The following is a 19,032-nucleotide window of genomic DNA, read 5'->3' on the forward strand; positions in this document are numbered from 1 at the left end:
TGTCAATACTAGTCTCTATTCTATCACCGAGCGTAACTTTGTGTATCAGATAGGGCCAAGTAAGAAAAATAGAAACTGTGTTATGTATTTCAGATAGAGGAGATTTAATGCAGGGAATTGGTTACACAGGAGTTAGAAGACTAAAAGCAAAAAGAGAAAAAAAAAAAAACACTGAGGCACTGTGGAACTAGTAACTAAATGAAGCAAGGAGGGCTGAGGGAACAAAAGATAAGAGGTGGGATTACTACACCCAAGGAGCCCGCAGGTAGGGCCCTGCTAGGTTGGGGCTCAGACTCAGGCAGAGTCACCAGCGGGCTGCTGCTTATTCCTCAGAGGAATCATCTACAAAGCTGGGTTTTGGGCATGCAGAAAGAAGCTGAAGGCTGGAGACAACTTCCAATGACAGGAACTCGAACAAAACCAGAAAAATGGGGAGATAGTTTCTTCTCCCTTCTTCCTGCATTCCATCTCTCTCTAGTGTCTCCTATTAGCAGAACCTCACAGAAAGCCAGTTAGTAATGGAGTCTGGAAAACAAGTTTGCAGAGTCCTAATCCCACCCAGCATCGGACAGCAGAGACTGGAAGAATGGATTTGGAGCAGAAAGACAAGAAATGAATAACAGGTAACCATCTGCCTCTTTTCCTGCTCAACATTTACACACGTTTCTATACATATTTGAACGGTAACAAACTTCATGCCTTTGCCCAGCAAGATGCAATTGTCCTTTGTACAAATGAAGATGCTCTGGCGCCCTCCCCAAAAGTAGAGATGCAAAGTCTCTACAGTAACAGTATCCATTTCTGGGTGATACTAATACCTCTCCTAGTTCAGCCACATTTCCTCTAGAGGTTTCTGTAACTGAAAGACTGAAGTATAAAGTTCACTACCAACGACAACCTTTATATAAAATAATAAGGAAAAGGAAGGAGGGGGGAAATTAAAATAGAGAGAGGGTATATATAATACAAAGCAAGAAAGAAAATTCCTGGAGGAGCCCTGGTGGCTCAGTCGGTTGAGCATACAACTCTTTTTTTTTTAATCTTTATTTTTTTTAAGATTTTTTTTTTAAAGATTTTATTTATTTATGTGACAGAGAGACAGCCAGCGAGAGAGGGAACACAGCAGGGGGAGTGGGAGAGGAAGAAGCAGGCTCCCAGCGGAGGAGCCTGATGTGGGACTCGATCCCGGAACGCCGGGATCACGCCCTGAGCCGAAGGCAGACGCTTTAACGACTGCGCTACCCAGGCGCCCCTAAGATTTTTTTTTTTTAATTTGACAGAGGGAGCAAGAGAGCACAAGCAGGGGGAGCAGCAGAGGGAGGGGGAGAAGCAGGCTCCCCAATGAGCAGGGATCTTGACCTGAGCCCAAGGCAGACACTTAATGACTGAGCCACCCAGGCGCCCTGGAGCATCCGACTCTTGATTTCAGCTCAGGTCATGATCTCAGGGTCTTGGGATCGAGCCCCGAGTTGGGCTCCCTGCTCAGCAGGGAGTTTGCTTGTCTCCCTCTCCCTCCGCCCCTCCCCCTGCTCATGCTCACTCTCTCTCAAATAAATGAATAAAATCTTTTTTTTAAAAGATTTATTTGAGAGAGAGAGCTAGCAGTGGGAGAGGTGGAGGGAGAGGTGGAGAAGAAGGCTCCCCACTGAGCAAGCAGCCTGATGCAGGACTCCATACCAGGACCCTGAGATCATGACCTGAGCCGAAGGCAGATGCATAACCAACTGAGCCCCCCAGGTGTCCCCCTCAAATAAATCTTTTAAAAAAGAAAATACCAGTAGCTTCTATAATCCTTATTTTATTTATTTATTTATTTATTTATTTATTTATTTATTTATTTGACAGAGAGAGAGCCAGCGAGAGAGGGAACACAAGCGGGGAGAGTGGGAGAGGAAGAAGCAGGCTCCCAGCAGAGGAGCCTGATGTGGGGCTCGGTCCCAGGACTCTGGGATCACGCTCTGAGCCTAAGGCAGACGCTTAATGACTGCACCACCCAGGTGCCCCCTATAATCCTTATTTCTGTAACTTGTCATAAATTGATCTTTATAACTCTCCTCTTCCATTACTCATTTCATTTTCACTTTGCCCTTAGCCAAAACCTCAGTTTGTTATTACTGTTTTTTAACCAAGTCAGGTGACCAAACCTTCATTCTTGATGAATCTAAATCCTCAGAATTGTGTTCCTATGCTTTTTCTTTAACTTTTGCTATTGGACATGGAAGAAGAAAGAGCCATACCAGAGAATCACATGGGTTCTAGACAGTCTTCCCTACCGTCATTGTATAGCTGCAACCCACTATCCCTTGGTATTTGGGATAGTCGCCCCAGAAGGTAACCTCCTTCTTTGCTGTGAGCCTAGGCAAGCCTTAATCTCCATCTGAGTGGAACCATTGTTGCATCTAGGGCAAGGATTCTTCCCTTGGTGTAGTCAGTGCTGTCCATGCTCCTTCCACATTCCTCAAGCCCTTGGGTTCACTGGAAGAACTTCCAACTGCCAGAAAAACTGCAGTTCTTTCCCTGAGGGCTTTCTCTGGCCACTGGAGCCTGCCCTGCTAACACTGGACAGGCTGAAAGTTCTGGGGAATGGTACTCCCACCCAGAGCAACCTTCAGGGAATACTGGATGGGGATTGGTGAATAAATACCTCAGCTCCCTCAGCCCTCACGTGGGATGGTCCTGAGGCTCAATTATTACTGGTTCCGAGTTTCCCAATGGAATTTTAAGCTCTCGTGGTTCACACTCTTAACTTGTTTGACGGTACACCCTTTATTATCCTCCTCTTCTTCCCCATGTTACTTTCCCACTTGCTTAGCATCGTTTCTCAAATAAAGACTTGCTTTTGAATGCTTGACTTAGGTTCTCCTTCTGGGGCAACCCCCCAAAATACAGCTGGTATCTGAAGTGGTCCTAAGAAGCAGATCCCCAGGACAGGATTCTGGAATTGGAACACTCACCATCCAGATGGCAATAAGGATTCCATTGCTGAGGTAAGCGGGGGCGCTGATATCCACTAGACTGCTGCCCGTCACGCTCACTCTCACTGCGGTGAATACGGGGAAGCACTACGTGTGCGTCTCTCTCTAGTATTAGCGATATAAGAGGGAAATGGTAATTATAAGGATTGTGGAGTTGGCCGGTTGTTGTTAAATGCCATCGAAGTGCTAAAAGACAAAAGTGAGAGACTCTCTTCAGCCAAACCATCAACTCAGGGTACAGTGTAAGAGCCAGAAGGCCTCTGTGGCAGCATCTAACGAAACTCTCATCGGCAGCTTGTGCAGGGCAGACTGTGCTGAAAATCAATGCCATAATCTGATTGTGAGAAGAGCAGAATTATATGTTTAAAGACACAGCAAGTCATGACCCTGGTAGATTAGAAGTAGGACCCTCAGACCTGGTATGGGATCATCTGTCCAGGAACCCCCAGATTTTCCTGAACCCTTTGGGCCAGCAGAAGTGGCCTCTTCTCCTTAGAGCAGCCTCTCCTTGCTTGGATATCATGCAAAGTCTCACCTGAGGCAAATGCCTCACAAGATGATACCTGCCCTCTTCAAGATCGAACCCTGACCCCCTCTGTGATTCTAGACCAATAGCTTGGTCAAGTGTCACCATGAACTGAGTGGGGGAAGTACTGTCCCAGCTATGGGAAAAAAGGGATAATTCATCAAAAGACTGCAGGATCTGGCCAACCTGTAGCAGCAGAAATTGGGGGAACATGCTTGGGAATGGATCTTGAGGGTGCTGGACTAGGGCCAGGGGGTGGAATATAAATAAGTCTGGATGATGGAGAGTTTATTGATCTGGGATACGCTACCATGACTGAGACTTTAACATGTTAAAGGCTTGGCAAGGCATCTGAAGCCAGTTGCAATATGCTACTGGCATAGATCTTCAAAGTTTAGGAAAACTATACATTACAGCAAATGAGGTGGTGATGCTGGAACTTCCTTGGCAGAAAGGGAACTTCCTTGGGGAAGAGGTTCAAAGGCACAGAGAGGTGGGCACACAGGATGAAATTATGATTGTATGTGACCAGAGAACCCTCCAGCCTCCTGTGTTCCTCACGAAGGTCCAGAGATACTTCCTTCAATAAAGTGATAAGAAATATGCTAGTTGTTGGAGGGCACTGGTACCATTTGCAGCTCAGTGGTGGCTCTGCTCTGCAGGTGAAAGTTGATGGTAGTGGAAACTGCTGTGAAAGTGGGCTTCCTAGAGTCAACAGGTACAACAGGAGCCTAGAACAGAGGCCAGGTGATGGCACTTAACCATCAGAGTCAAGGTGGACATAATTACTGTAATGGGCAGAAAGACCAAAAGGGCCATCTGGGATCTGTTGTGGGCGCCTATTTTCAATTCTTTTGAATTGCTGTGTCATATGGTTATTCTATGTTTAACTTTTTGAGGAACAGCCAAACTGTTTCCACAGTGGCTGAACCATTTTATATTTCCACTAGTCATATACGAGCGTTCCAATTTCTCCACCAACACTTGCTGTTTTCCATTTTCTATAATAGTTATCCTAGTAGGTGTGAGGTGGTCTCTCATCGTGGTTCTGGTTCCCATTTCTCTAATGACGAATGATGTTGATTATTTTTTCATGTGTTTCTTGGCCATTTGTAGATCTTCACTATTCAATCCTTTGACAATTTTGTAATTGAGTTGTTTGCCTTCGTGCAATTGACTTTTAAGCTGATGCTGCTAATTTACTAAAAAGTTCTGTAAGCTGAAATAACGGACCTGTAGCTTCTTTTGGATTGTCTTGACTCACGATTAGGTCATTTGCAAAAACAGGTTTGCTTTTTCCTTACCAAATAGCAAGCATCCTTGTCCTGTTTCTGACCTCAGAAGGAAAGATTTTGTTAAGTGTGATGTTTGCCATAGGTTTTTTATAGATATTCCTTATCAGGTTACAGAAGTTCCCTTCTATTCTTAATTTGCTCAAATTATTAATCATTAATGGATGGCAAATTTTATCAAATGCGTTTTCTGTTTCTGAGACGAATATGTGGTTTTTACTCTTTCTTCATATTCATGTGGAGGCTTACATTAACTTATTTTTCTGTTATAAATTCCATTTACAGGATAAGCCAGTTTGGTCATGGTGTACTCTCTCTCTCTACTGGTTTTAGGTTGCTAAATTTTTCTTCATTTATGATTTAAAAATTTATGTTCATGTGTGAGATTGACCTATTATTTTCCTTCCCTGTACTATCCATGCCAGGTTTGGGTATTAAGATTATGTTGTTAAATGAGTTAAGACATGCCCCCTTATTTTTTATGCTTTGTGGAATAATTTGTGAATCTTCCGAAGCACTTGCTTCTCGAATATGTGACTGAATTTAGTGATGAAGGTATCTGGTCATGGAACTGCCTTTGCTGATCCGATTTCTCTAATGGTTGTGGATTATTTGGGTATTTTGTTTGTTCTCTTTTTATTCTTAGTTTTTTAGTTTGACTTTGTCAGTTGGTGTCTCCATCTTTAAAAATCAACGTCACCAGGGGCGCCAGGGTGGCACAGCGGTTGAGCGTCTGCCTTCGGCTCAGGGCGTGATCCCGGCGTTATGGGATCGAGCTCCACATCAGGCTCCTCCGCTATGAGCCTGCTTCTTCCTCTCCCACTCCCCCTGCTTGTGTTCCCTCTCTCGCTGGCTGTCTCTATCTCTGTCGAATAAATAAATAAAATCTTTAAAAAAAAATCAACCTCACCGAAGAATAATTTACACACAATAAATGCACCCATGTTAATTTTACAAGTCAGTGAGTTTTGACAAATGTATGTACCCTCAATAAAGATATGACATATTTCCATCACCGAAAAGATTTCTTTGTGCCTCTTCCCTGTCAATCCTCTGCATCACCCCTCACCTCAGACAACCATTTATCTACTTTCTGTCATTGTAAACTAGGTTTTTTTTTCTTTAGAATTTCATTTAAATGGAATCATATAGGAGGTACAAGTTTGTGTCTAGCTTCTTTCACTTAGCATAACATTTTGGAAATTCATTCATGTTGTTGCAAGTTTCATTTGCTGAGGGGGACTGGTGGCTAAATACAGTGGGTAAGGTGTATTATTCCATTGTGTGGATGTAACACAATTTGCCCATTCACTTGTCGGTGGACATCGGGATTGTTTTGATTCTTTTTGACTATTTTGGCTAATGCTACTACAAATAGTACTGTATAAATTTTCAATACTTTTAATCAAATATTTTTGTTTCTCTTGGGTATATACCTAGACGTGGAATTGCTAGATCATATGGTAAGTATGTGTTTAACTTTATAAAGTAATTTCTCAAGTGGTTGTACCATTTTACATTCCCATCACCAATGTATGAGAGGTCCACTTGCTTTATAGAGTTGCCAACATTCAGTATTTTTCTTTTTAATCTTAGCCATTCCGCTGGGTATGTAGGGGTACCCTGCTGTATTTCTTCTTTATTGAGGCATAATTGATATATAACAAAATGTTTAGATTTTGAGTATGCCATTCACTAATTTAATAGAGAGATGCACTCCTGTATCCCACATACCAGTTAAGGCACAGATCATTTCCACAACCCCAAGGACATTCTCCTCTGCTTTGTCCCAGTCAATCCCCACTACCACAGAAGCAACTACTGATTTCTAGAACCACAGATTAATTCTGCCTACTCTAGAACTTTATATAAATGGAACCATACAATAAATACTCTTTGGCACTGGCTGTTTTCATTCAGCACAATGCTTTTGAGATTCACTGATGTGGAAGCATGGGTAAGTAATTGTTTATTTTTATTGATAAGTACGCCAGAGTTTGTCTATTCATTCTCCTGTTGATAGACGTTTGAACTATTTCTAGTTTTTCGGTTATTATGAAGAAAACTTCCATGAACATTCTCATTCAAGGTTTTCGTGAACATATATTTCATATCTTCTCGGGTAAATATCTAGGAGTAAATAAATGAATCATAAGATAAGTATATGATTAACTTTTAAAGAAACTGCCAAACCGTTTTCCAGAGTGGTTGTACAATTCGTACAATGTATAAAAGTGTAAGATTTCCAATACTCCACCTCCTTTCCAACACTTGGTGCTGTTGCTCTCTTTGCATTTTAGCCATTTAAGTGAGTATGTAATGGTATCTCATTGTGTGCCTAATCTGCATTTCTCTGATGACTAGTGATGTGGAGCTTTTTCACGAGCTTATTAGCCATTTATTTTTGCGCATGTGCGATGTGTCTGTTCAAGTCTTTTGCCAATGTTTTTTATTGCCACCCAGGCACCCCGTTATTTATTTATTTAAATAATCTCTACACTCAACGTGGGGCTTGAACTCACAACCCTAAGATCAAAAGTCCGATGCTCTTCTGACTGAGCCAGCCAGGCGCCCCATCACCTTTTCATTTCTAATATTTGCAATATGAGATCTTTGTTTTCTTGATAAATCACACTGGAGATTTTTAAATTGTATTAATCTTTTTAAAAAACTAACTTTGTTGTTACTGATTCTGTCTATAATATTTTATTTTGGGTTTTATGTATTTTTACTCTTATTTTTTTCTACTTTTAAGGGACTCATCTTGTTCTGCTAAACTATAGAAATGGTACTTAAATTGTTTATTATAAACTTATTTTCCAATATATACATTTAAGGCCACAGTTTTTTCTCTGAGTATTGCTTTAGCCATATCTCACAAATATTTTTTCATTCAGTTCAAACCATTTTATAATTTCCATTTTGGTTTCCTCTTTAACCCATGGGAACCAGTAGGACAGATAGATAGAGACATACAGATGGAGATATATAAGCATGTCTCTCTCTCTGTACATATATATGTATGTATGTTTATGTATTTATAAATATATTCTAGATGTGCATAGATATTTACACATGAATATATACACAGATATTTATATGTAAATACATATACATATTTATATTTGGCATATTTGATTTATCTCCAAGAAATGGGCTCACTCAGTTGAGGGGGCTGGTTAGGCAAGTCCAAAGTCTGTAGGGCAGGTGCTGACACTGACCAGTCCACAGGCAGAAGTTCTTCTCCATCAGGGACCCCTTACTTTTGTTCTTAAGGCCTTCCAACCGATTGGCGAGGACCATCCCTATTACCCTTTACGTAAAGTCAACAGATTGTAGGTGCTAATCACGTATACAAAACAGCAACACCTAGATTAGTGTTTGATGAATGGTGGAGTGCTATAGGCTAGTCAAGTTGACACGTAGAATTAACCCATCACTCTGCTCTATGGGAATCTGTCTGATGCTTCTCTCATGATTAGAGTTGATGAGTTTTAGGAAGGAAGATCACGGAGTCCCATATTCATCCCATCATGTCAAGTACACATACTATCAACATCATTAACGGCTGATGATGTCGACCAGCCTCACGGCTGAGGTAGCGTCTGTCAGGTTGCTCCGCTATCAAGTTACATGCCTCCCCCCAGCACACACTTCCCAAACTGTAGTCTTTTTGAAGGGAGTCGCTATGCACTGCCTACACTTAAGAGTGGGGACTTATGCTCCCCCCCTCCTTGAAGGTGGAGTACCATATATTATCTAGAATTCTGCTGTTTGGGAGATTTACCTCTTCCCCTACATCTATTAATTTATTCAATCATTTAAATGTATCAATATAGACTCATGGATATTTATTTTATACTTTGGGTTATAATCCAATACTACTTTATTTTTTTTTACTCAAATTGTTCTAGGTTTGACCACTGGGAACCGCATGGTATGTATTTCCCCATCTTCTCACCTACACCTTTCAGCATCAGCACGCACAAACATTTATTGAGTATCTAGTGCGTGCCACGCCCTGTGACAATCATCCACGACCTACATGTAGTTTAGTGCATCTGTGGACGGAATGAAGAGGAACTGGGGAGGTTAGCGCTATGAGATTTGAACATCAGCAAGGAGTGATAGGCTCTGATTTGGGCTGTAGTAGGCCATCAGTTATAGGGAAGCCAACGGATAGCTCCTTGATGATTGGCCAGATAACGTGGAATTTTACAATTACTCCCGCGTTTCTGGCTTGAGCAATGGGTGGATGGGGATGTCATTGGCTGAGATAGGGCAACTTGGAAGAGGACCAAGTTACAAGACTGTGCAGAATGTAAGGAGAAGATAGCTCAGGAAAGACAAACTCTGGGGAGCATCAACATGGGGGGAGGTGATAGGAGGAAGATGCGCCAGCCTAGAAGATAGAGAAGAAACCATCCAAGAGATAGGTGGGGAACTGAAAGCAGACATTTCCAAGAAGGGAGAGGCTGCACATGTCAAATGATACAGAGAAATCCAGCTGGGAAGCTGGGCAGTGTCCATTAGATTTAGAAACTAATTGGTTATTAGTGGAAAGGGGAGATGGGGAGATGCTGGACAGTCTTGGGTAGAGGAGGGAACCAGGGGTGAGGAAGGAGTTGAGCTATGAATGGAGAGCAACACAGCAATCATTGTAGGGTCAAGAGAAGATCAGTTATTTTAACGGGGTAGGCTTAAGTTCATTTAGGGCTCTAGAGAAGGAGCCATTTGGGGAGGAGGGGACGACATTGAAGGAGGAAGACTGGAAGTGGTTGGAGCGGTGTGCTCAGAAGAGGTAGGGAGTCCCAAGGAACAGCCTGAGCCCCCTGGAGGGCAGGGGGTGTCACTACAGACAAGTTTATAGGAGTTGGGGGTAGGAGAGGTTATTTATTAAATTCTTTAAAGTCCAAGGGCCTTTACTGGTGGAGAGAAATCCTCACTAGTATGCAAACTTGGTTTTGTGTCCTGTTTATTACCCTTCTGAATCTACTGAGGAACTGATATTGCTTTAAGCAATCAACATCTCTCTAATATTCACCCAACAAATTCACCCAAATTAGGAATTTGACAAATTAAATTTCTCTAAACATTTTTTTTCTCTAAACATGTTAAGGACGCATTGCCTTCCAGCAACGACAAGAAACACAGGGAGTGCTTACTATCCCATTTACTATGCGCCAGGCACTGTTTGACGTGCTTTATATGCTGTATTTCATGAATCCTCGCAAACCCGGGAGGAAGGTACTAGATATCACCTGGTTCCAGTTAGGCATCTGAGCAGATTGAAGTCCAGAGAGGTGAAGTAAATTGCCCAAGGTCACACCATTGGAAAATGCCAGAGTTGGAACAGGAACTCAGTCACCTGGGCCACCGTGACTACTACGATCACGCACTGTGATGAAAACATGGCTGATTTTTCCGAACACGTCACACGCCTTAAACAATTGAGAAAACATACACAAATAAAGTTATTTCCAAATTTCCAATATGTCTGGTTACCAGGCAAACGGAGGCGTCTTTGCAATGGTTATTTTCCAATGATTGAAACTCTGTCTGTAAAGCACAAACCGAGGAGAGGGACCTTAAAGCCACCAGGTGAGGCATTTCTCATGTACTCGCTCATTTTTTGCTCTCACTTTCTGCCCCTTTGGTCACAAGGCTGCCCGCTTCTGCAGAGGCCCGTCCATGGTCAGAAGCACATTTCGACTCCCTGGACATCCAGTGCGCATGGCCCCGCTTCTTTGCACACCGGACTTATTTCCGGTTTGCCTAACTATCCTGACCTTCGTGATGCTCAAACTGTCCGTCCCCCCGGCAGAAGGACTTCCCACCCCCCACCCCCACCCCTGGCATCCTTCAATGTGTTCTTGCTTCTCCCGGATGTGAAAGCCCCTGTCATCCTGGGACTCTTATTCCCTTTGAGTGGAGAACTTAGAACAATCTGGGTGTTGGGCCACGTGGGGTCTGAGTGAGGACCTCCAGCAGCCGAGGCCTGGATGTGAGGACACGCCTGTGGTGGGATCGGGCAAGGTCGGGGGCTGCTGGGCAGAGGAGGCGTCTACACACCGCAGGTGCTGGCCGTCCTTGGCAGCTGCCCTCCAGGTCTTCCCGTTGGAGAGGGAGAAGGGATGGCGGGCCCCACCAAGCCGCGGGCCCGCTCCTCCATGGACACAGCATGTACAGTGCGTTGAGCACATCTGTGTACCTCTCTGCTACATCAAGGTTTCCAGGGGGATGGGGGGACGAATCCCTGCTCATCCTGAGGTTTATAGGCCAAAATGATGTGTGACTTGGTGTCTGGGAGGCTCCCACGGGTTCTGGGCTGCTGCCTTTCTCTGCACAGTCCCAGGACTGTGGGGTTTACTCTCTCCCAGACTTGAGGCCCCAGGCCCCTCAGCATGCATTCAAGGCTTTTGTATCTCCAAGTACCCAGTACAGTGCCGGACACATTATAGGGCAAAATAAATGTTATAGACCTACTCCTTGGATGAATAAATGAACTAACTCCCCATCTTTTCAGAGTCAAGGCTTAGCAAACCCCATGTCTTCCAGCTATCCAAAAGACAAACTGAGGCATCGACTGGAAACCCTTCCCCCATCCTCCACTTCCCACCCATATCAGACCTAGTATTTTTTCTCTAAGGCAATATGGGTTAATGTCCCCTCCCAAGTCTCCCAGCTGACAGCGCTGGATTCTGAGATAGGGGCCTGGGCCCTGCAGACACTGTTCCCTACTCCCCACCCCACCCTACCCTACCCCACCCCACCCAGGGCCTCTTCTGCACCCCTGGCCAGGCCCAAGTTGAAATTAACCAGTGGGGGGGGGGGGCAGGCCCGAGGCTCTGGGTCCTGATTGGCTGCTCCAAGGCTTATTCAAAAAGAAACAAGGGGGGGTTGGTGAGCTTGGACTTGGGGGCTCCCCGCCCTCCTCCAGGCTCTGGGAAGAGCAGCTGCTATTGAACAGAGTCTGTTGGAGCCTGTTGGCCTCCCCACCCAGGGACACAGAGGTGAGTGGGAGGAACAGAAGCTTCTGAAGATTCCCCCACAAGGTCTCCCCAGAGCTCAATCTTCCTGTTGGGATTGAGGGTGGGCAGCTCAAGGTCCCCTGGTTGGGACAGTCTGCAAATGAGGAGAAGCTAGGGTCCGGGGTTTTGGAACCCAGAGGCTTTGCCCCTCTCCTTCCCCACCAGCCAGGCCTTTGGGCATCTACCCCCACCTGCTGGGAGTATCACATGTCAGGATCCAGCAGGTGGAGGGCTCCCTCAAGAGACCCCTGTGCTGACTAGGGTCTTCTCCCAACCACCGCAATAGCTACTAATTATCAGACATGCTGTGTGCCTGGAGCTCCGTCAGGGCAGTCTGTACAAAATCTCACACTACCTCACAACCTCTCTGGGAGGCCGCATGTTCCGAGGAAGGATCCGAGACTTTAATGATATCTGGGAACTTACTCAAGGTCACACAGCTGGTAAGAGGCCAGACACAGTTGGTTTGACTCCAAAGCCATTGGCTTAACCACACCTCCCCCGCAACACACACACACACACACACACACACACACACACACACACACACACACACACACAGTGGGGGACACACCCATACGCCCAGGCCCTGGGACAGACCCTGCCATCAGCTGTCAGGCAGAGGCGCCAAACATCTGGCTCAGCTGATAGGAGGGACAGAGAAGGGATGGAACTGTTTGAGGAGGGAAGAGCTGTCCATCAAGTCAGGCCTGGCCCTTTTCTGGAGGAACCATCTGTGGCCTCCTCCAGCAGGGATGGTGAGAGAAGGGGCCCTCCTGGGCTGGAAGGGGGGGCCCAGACAGACGGGGAGGCCCACCTGCCCTGAGCAGGGGCAGCCACAGAGAGAGACCCCGGGGGACGCATATAAGAGACAAGCCAGGGGCAAGACAGGAAAGACAGAGGGAAGATGGAAGAGGACCTCCCCCAACCCTTCTCCTGTCTCACCACAGACAGCGACTGAACAGGAGCAAATTCCTGCACCTCGTCCCACTACCCCCGCCTCCTCCGACCTCCCCCATCCCCCCGCAGCCCTGGCCCAGCAGGAGCGCAGCTGCAGTCAGTGCTTACTGTGAAGGTTTCCCGGGGAGTCACGACTGCAGTGATACGTGTTCTATCAGCACTTTACCTTAAAATAAAGGGCACGGAGAGGGTGACTGGGGGAGACCCTTCCTTAATGCTGGGGCTCCTCTCACACAGCAAAAGTTGCCCTGGGGACCACAGATGCAGCCTTCTAGACACGGCACCCTGCTACCTTGGCTCCTGCCATCAGGGACCCTCTGAGCCCAGAGGGCTACTGCCTGGGGCTGACCCCCTCTCCCACCCCCCAGTAAGACAAGTGGCTACAGACTCCCAAGTGTTCCAAAGGGTCAGGCGGGGAAAGGAGTGGGGAGGGACGGGCAGCTTCCCAGCGGGGGCTGATGATGTTTGATGACGGTTGAGAGCCGGGATAAGGCCCCCACCCCACCTAGTTCTGAGCTCCTACTGGGTGCAGGCCTGCCCTGAAAGCAGAGGGGGACTGAGTCACAGGAGGGCCCTCGGGAAGGGGAGGAAGAGCGTGGTGGGGGTCCCCGCAGGAAGACCCAGAGAGGAGAGCCCCAATGGGGGACAGGTGGCAAGTCAACGAAGGGGAGGTGGCCGGCCTGCCGAGGGACTGAGCTCAATTTTAAACATTTAACCAGGGGAAGGGAGAGTGCAGAGACCAGGATGAGTAAGGTGGGACCTGGAATCAAGAGCAAGTTCACAGCCAGGAGGCCAGGCCAGGAGGTCAACAGAAACTGGGTCAGAAGGAAGAATTTGGACTTTATCCTGAGGTCATCAGGGGCGGCTGGGAGTGGAGTAGGAGTGCAGGGTCAGTGGGCCCCTGGCACCTGTGCGCGGCTCCCTGTGTGCCCTAGCCCCCTAGCCCCGTGGGAAGGAAGAGGGGGCCTCTCTCCGCACTTCCTCTGCCCACGCACGGCTCCCACGCTTGGAGCATCCAGGTACGGGGCCTCTCTCCCCACTCACCTGTGGGTTCTCTGCCCCTCCCCAGAGGTCCTTCCGGTGTGGAGCTCTGAATTCCCCCCACCTCCGCCCTAAGTGGGCAGGCGTCGGGGGGGAGGGGGTCGGGAGGGAGGAATTCAGGACCGAATGTGGATTCGGGCGGAAGGAAGGGGTTGGCCAACCTGTCCGGCCCGCCCCCCAGGCCTCCATAAGCCTGTAAGACTGCTAAGAGGCCGCAGCCCCACCTGAGCCTGAGGGGCCCACAGGGGTCTGGCTCCCTGTGGCGGCTTGACCAGGATTGACCTGGAACTCTCACTGACCAAGAGGAGCCATTTCCTGGAGGGTTTCCCTCCCTGCCCCCCTCCCAAGCTTTGTACCCAGGCTGCCTGTGTGGGAATCCTGCCCCAGTTCCACACTTACGATAGGTGTGACTTCTGGGAAGTAACTTGAACTCTCTGTGCTCCACGTTATTCAAATAGTGGGAGGATTATCAAAGGGCAGCCCGTAAGACAGCTCGCCTTGGTTGAGGGTGGTCTTTGTGCTCTGTAATAAGTCCTTTTGTTCGGCTGAGGAAGAGGGGGGTCAGAGGTTGATGGTTAATGGGAAAGAGACGAGGTGGGAAGGGCTTAGAATTTAGCCTCCCTGCCCTGGGCTGCAGTTTGTCTAAACTCTTCCTCATTCGGAAGCCCTTCAGTCTCCGGGATTTTGTGCCCCGTCCCACAGCTTCTCTCTCCCCCCGTGGGCTGTGCTTCACCCCCGGGGACAGAGGCTAGACCGTGGGGTCAGTGTCGGGTGAGAAAGAACCAAAAAGGATGATTTGGAACAGGACCTGCTGGGTTGGGAAATGGAAGGGGCCAGCACTCCAGGGGACAGGGACGGCGCTGCCAGTATTCTGCACCAGAGGGTCCCACTTGTCCTGAAAGAAGCCTCCTCCTGGAAGCCTCCCCTGACCACTTTGCAATCTTATCAGAGAATTCCTGGGGCCTGAGCAGTTGCAGCTCAGCCTCGGTGAGCCGGGTACCCTGTTCCCGCATGTGGTAAGGGCCAACCATCTATGCATCATTGAGGTATTTCTAGAGAGACCCTCCCAAGGGTCCTGGGAGGAAAGGATGATACGTTTACAGCCTTGACCCTAAGGTTCAGGGAATATGGAATATCTCGCTCACCGAGCATCAGGCATCGGCTGAGACACAAGTCGTGACCCCCTGGTTCCACGTCACACACGGTCTGTCCACTCCAGCACTTCTCCTGGGGGTGGGGCCGCCTCTGGGCATGTAATTTAAATTCCAGATTTCCTAGCAGCCATGGGAAAAAGGAAGATCTGGTAACATAGGTAGGTTGTTCTCCCTCTGCCGAGAAACAAAGTGAAACAAAGAAACCTATCAGTTCGTCTGAAGTTCCGGACCTCTTCCTAGCACTGGGTTCCAGGACGAACTAATTCATGGCTTCTATGTAACATCCGCCCCCAGTGATTTGCAGAAGTTACAGAAACCTGGCCACAACAGCCAGCTCTTGTGTGGATCCCATTCCAAGCTAAGGCATGCCATGGGGAGAACTCGCCGTGGAATTTCGCAGGGAAACAGCGCTAATAGACTCCATGTGATTGTTTCCTGGCTTCTAACTTGATCCAGGGTGGAGCTGAGGAGCCGGCCCGATAGGTAGAAAGAGTTGAATCAACGCTGGAGCCACAGAGAGCAAGGTTCACATTCTTGGCCCTGCTACCTGCTATGTCACCTTAGGCAAGATACTTCATCTCTCTGAGCCTCATTTTCCCCATCTGTGAGATGGGAATGAGACTACATTCCTCAAATAGTTATTACGGGGAGTCATTCATTCATTCGGTAAAAATTCAGAGCCTACTTGTGCCAGAGACTGTGGTAGGCTCTAGAGATACAGTGATAGAAAAGTCTAGCAAAAAACTTGCCCTCATGGCATTTATGTTCTAGTGGAGAGAGATAATTAAGCAGGAAACTCTCAGCTGGTAGGAAAAAGAAGAGGATTATTTAGCAGGTGATGTGATTCTGGCAGAGATGACTGGGTATCCTCTAAATTTCATTCCCCTTTTCTTCCCGTGTACTAGAACTCTGGACACAAGACTTCCCAACATAAAGACTACATTTCCCAGGCTCCCTTGAAGCTGAGTATAGCCATGTGACTAAGTCCTGACTTATAAGCAGAAACAACCTCCAGGAAATGTCCTTCAAGGGAAGGGGCACATCTTCCTTCACCCTTTCCTCCTTCCTGTTGGCTGGAACGCAGAAGTGATGGCTGAAGCTCAAGCAGCCACAATGAGCCACGAAGAGAAAGCCACTTGCCCAAGATGCCACAAATCAGAAGGTACCTGGGTGCAGTCCTTGACACTGCAGGGCACCGTGCCAGCCTGGGACCTGCTACTTCCAGATTTTACATCAAAGAGAAATAAATTCCTGTTGTGCTTAAACCACGGAGATTTTGGGTTTTCTCTCACACACAGTCCACCCTGATTTTCCTTGACATTGTGACAGAGTGGCGGGGGGTTATCTCTAAATGGATGGTCAAAGAAGGTCTTTTGCGGGGGTTACATTGATCTGAGGCCTGAATGGTGAGAAGGAGCAGCCAGGGGGAGATTAGGGAAGAGCATCCAGGCAGGGTGGGGAGAGACAGGCAGAAACGATGCAGGTGCCTAGGGCACCCACGTGGCTTAGTCAGTGAAGCATTTGCCTTTGGCCCAGGTCATGATCTCAGGGTCCTGGGATAGAGTCCCGCATCAGACTCTCTGTTCAGCAGTGAGTCTGCTTCTTCCTCTCCCTTTGCCTGCCGCTCCCCCTGCTTGTGTTCTCTCTCTGTCAAATAAATAAATAAATAAATAAATAAACAAATAAATAAATAAATAAAAAGAATGATGTAGGTGCCTTAAAGGAGCAGGACAAGGGGGGTGAGCCAAGGGCAGGAGTAGCCTGCTGTGGGGAGTGGTGTCACCCCACACGGGGGGAGCCATGAAGGAGTTTACAATGGGGGGTGAGGTCTTCTGACCTGTTTCTAAAAGGCCCGCGGGGTGCCTGAATGATGCAGTCAGTTAAGCGTCGGACTCTTGGTTCTGGCTCAGGTCATCATCTCAGGGTCGTGAGATCGAGCCCTGAATCAGCTCTGTGCTTAGCACGGAGTCTGCTTGAGAGTCTCTCTCCCCCTCTCTCTCTGCCCCTCCTCCCCACACTCTCTTTCTCTCTCAAATAGATAAATAAATCTTTAAATAAATAAATAAATAAATAAATAAATAAATAGTCAGTCACTCTGAGTGCTGGGGGGCACCTAGGGGGCCCAAGTGAAGCCAGGAGACCAGAGGGAGGCTCCTGGGGTGACTGAGGACTGAGATGGTGGGGTATAGGATTCCCAGGGAGGAAGGCTGGGCTGGTTCATCCCTGAGCACCTTTCCAGTTCCAGTGCCATCCCCCACCTCCCCCATCCTCCCACCCCCACACCCCTCCCCTGCCCTAATGATGACGGTCCGTTCATAATGTGCAGGGATTACCGCCCTACTTCCATTAACCCCCGGCCGGCTCTGGCCTCCAACACATGCTGTACCTTATAACTCTGGTCCTTCCACGTGGCAGGACTTGCTCCCTCTTCTGATGCACTTTTCTAAGACTCAGCTCAGAAGACTCCCTGGGGCCAGCTCTACTTCCCAAATTCCTTGTCCCTCAGGCTCCCCCATCCTTTGTTCGTATTCCTGTCATTGCCCTCTGTGATCGTTATGTGCTGTCATCCACACTGGACATGAACTCCCTGAGGGCAGATGCTGCGTGATTCAGTCCCCGTGGCTGCTTCTCTCCCTACACAACTCAGTCCCTTACCTGTGTCCAGAGCAGGTGATGTTGTCAAGCTAGTTCCCATCTTCTTTTCATTTGGTCTTCACAACAGCCCAGAGAAGAAAACCAAGAGAGACGATATGGCCCGCTCAAGGTCATGTATCCACCTAGGTCGCAAAGCCTCCTGCCCCAGCAGTTCCACGGAACCCAGATGTCCCAGTCATGGGGCACTTTCCCATGGTTTGAGTCCCCAGTCCATGAGGATACAGGAAGTCCTATCTTCACCAGAAGTACCCACGGGCCCCTCCAGGTCACCTGGCCAGACCCCGTTCCATCAGTGGGTTACGCCATGCCATCTGGACATTCCCTCCCCTTAGTAGCCACTGCAAACCACGGTCCTCTTTGTCCTGAGTGTGGGCCCAGATCTTCCCTCCAGTGCCTGCAGGGGAACTGTCCAGCAAGGCTTTGCTGGGGGCTTGGGGAGAGCTGCCAAACTCACCCAATGGGCACCCAAGAGCAGGTGTGAGATTATGAGCTGTGTCTGCCTTCAGCGGTCACAGGCCCAAGCTGCTCCACCGAACAGCTCGTTGCCAAGTCCACTGCAAGGGATAGCTCACTGAATTGCCATGAAACCCCCTCCCCCTTCTCACGTGGAATCTCAGCCTCTGCTCCTTCAGGCCAAAGAGAGAAAAGGCAGCCTCCTTTCCAAGGCCCACTGCCAAGTCCTCACCTCTCACTGAGGACTGACCACATCCCGGGATGATGGAAAACGAGAAAGCCTCATCCTTCAGGAGAACTGCATTCCCTGCCCAGAAGTTCTCCCTCAGGGGCAACCTGTCCCTGTCCCCAATCTGGACTGTGTGCTTTGGAATAACATCATATGGGGAGTGCAACCAAGCCACCGCTCGGGGTGGACTTCCTCAGGCTCAGCCCGGAGGTCCTCAGCTTCCCTTGTTCCTACTGACACTTGGCCTTGGCTCTCAACCATTCATGAGCACAGACTTGGACAAGGACACCCATGAACCTTGGGGAGGGGAACCTGGTAGGCTCTTCCCTTAGAACTAGGAAATGGGGGCAGGGTGGGGGGACAGGGGTGGCAAGAAGGACTCCATGGGAAGAGGGAATCAGAATACACCCTCAAGGCATCCTGGGGCCCTGCTTCATTCCCCCAAAATGCCAGGTTTCTGACCATCTCTGTGTGGCCCAGGGGCATGGCCAAAGGGTGGTAAGCCCCTTTCTTCTTTCCCCAGCTCCTCGCCCAGTGCCAGGCTCGTGGAGCCTTCAGATGAACCGAAGTCCAAGTTGGAATAAAAGGTGTGATAGGAGCCATCGCTTCTTCCTGGAAAAGCATAAACAAGCAAAAGGTGATGTTGGGCAGATTGGGGGAAACATCGGCGTTCAGTCGGCAACAAGAATGACCCAGAACACGTGGTATGAGTACAA

At 48.2% G+C, this 19,032-nt stretch overlaps 1 long non-coding RNA gene across 2 annotated transcripts; it reads right to left on the reverse strand.

The window, feature by feature from the left end:
- Window positions 1-6,730: 6,730 nt before the first annotated feature.
- On the reverse strand, window positions 6,731-15,893 carry LOC123802978 (uncharacterized). Of its 2 annotated transcripts, XR_015721279.1 has the most exons (5): window positions 14,971-15,893; window positions 14,225-14,370; window positions 12,893-12,950; window positions 10,055-10,234; window positions 6,731-6,923 (listed from the first exon to the last, which is right to left on the reverse strand). It is a non-coding gene; the product is annotated as an uncharacterized LOC123802978 (long non-coding RNA). The 2 variants fall into 2 exon arrangements; XR_015721280.1 differs by lacking the exon at window positions 12,893-12,950.
- Between the last annotated feature and the right edge of the window lie 3,139 nt (window positions 15,894-19,032).

Source organism: Ursus americanus, chromosome 23 (genome assembly GCF_024610735.1).
Source record: "Ursus americanus isolate L20-20 chromosome 23, mUrsAme1.1.p, whole genome shotgun sequence".
NCBI lineage: Eukaryota > Metazoa > Chordata > Mammalia > Carnivora > Ursidae > Ursus > Ursus americanus.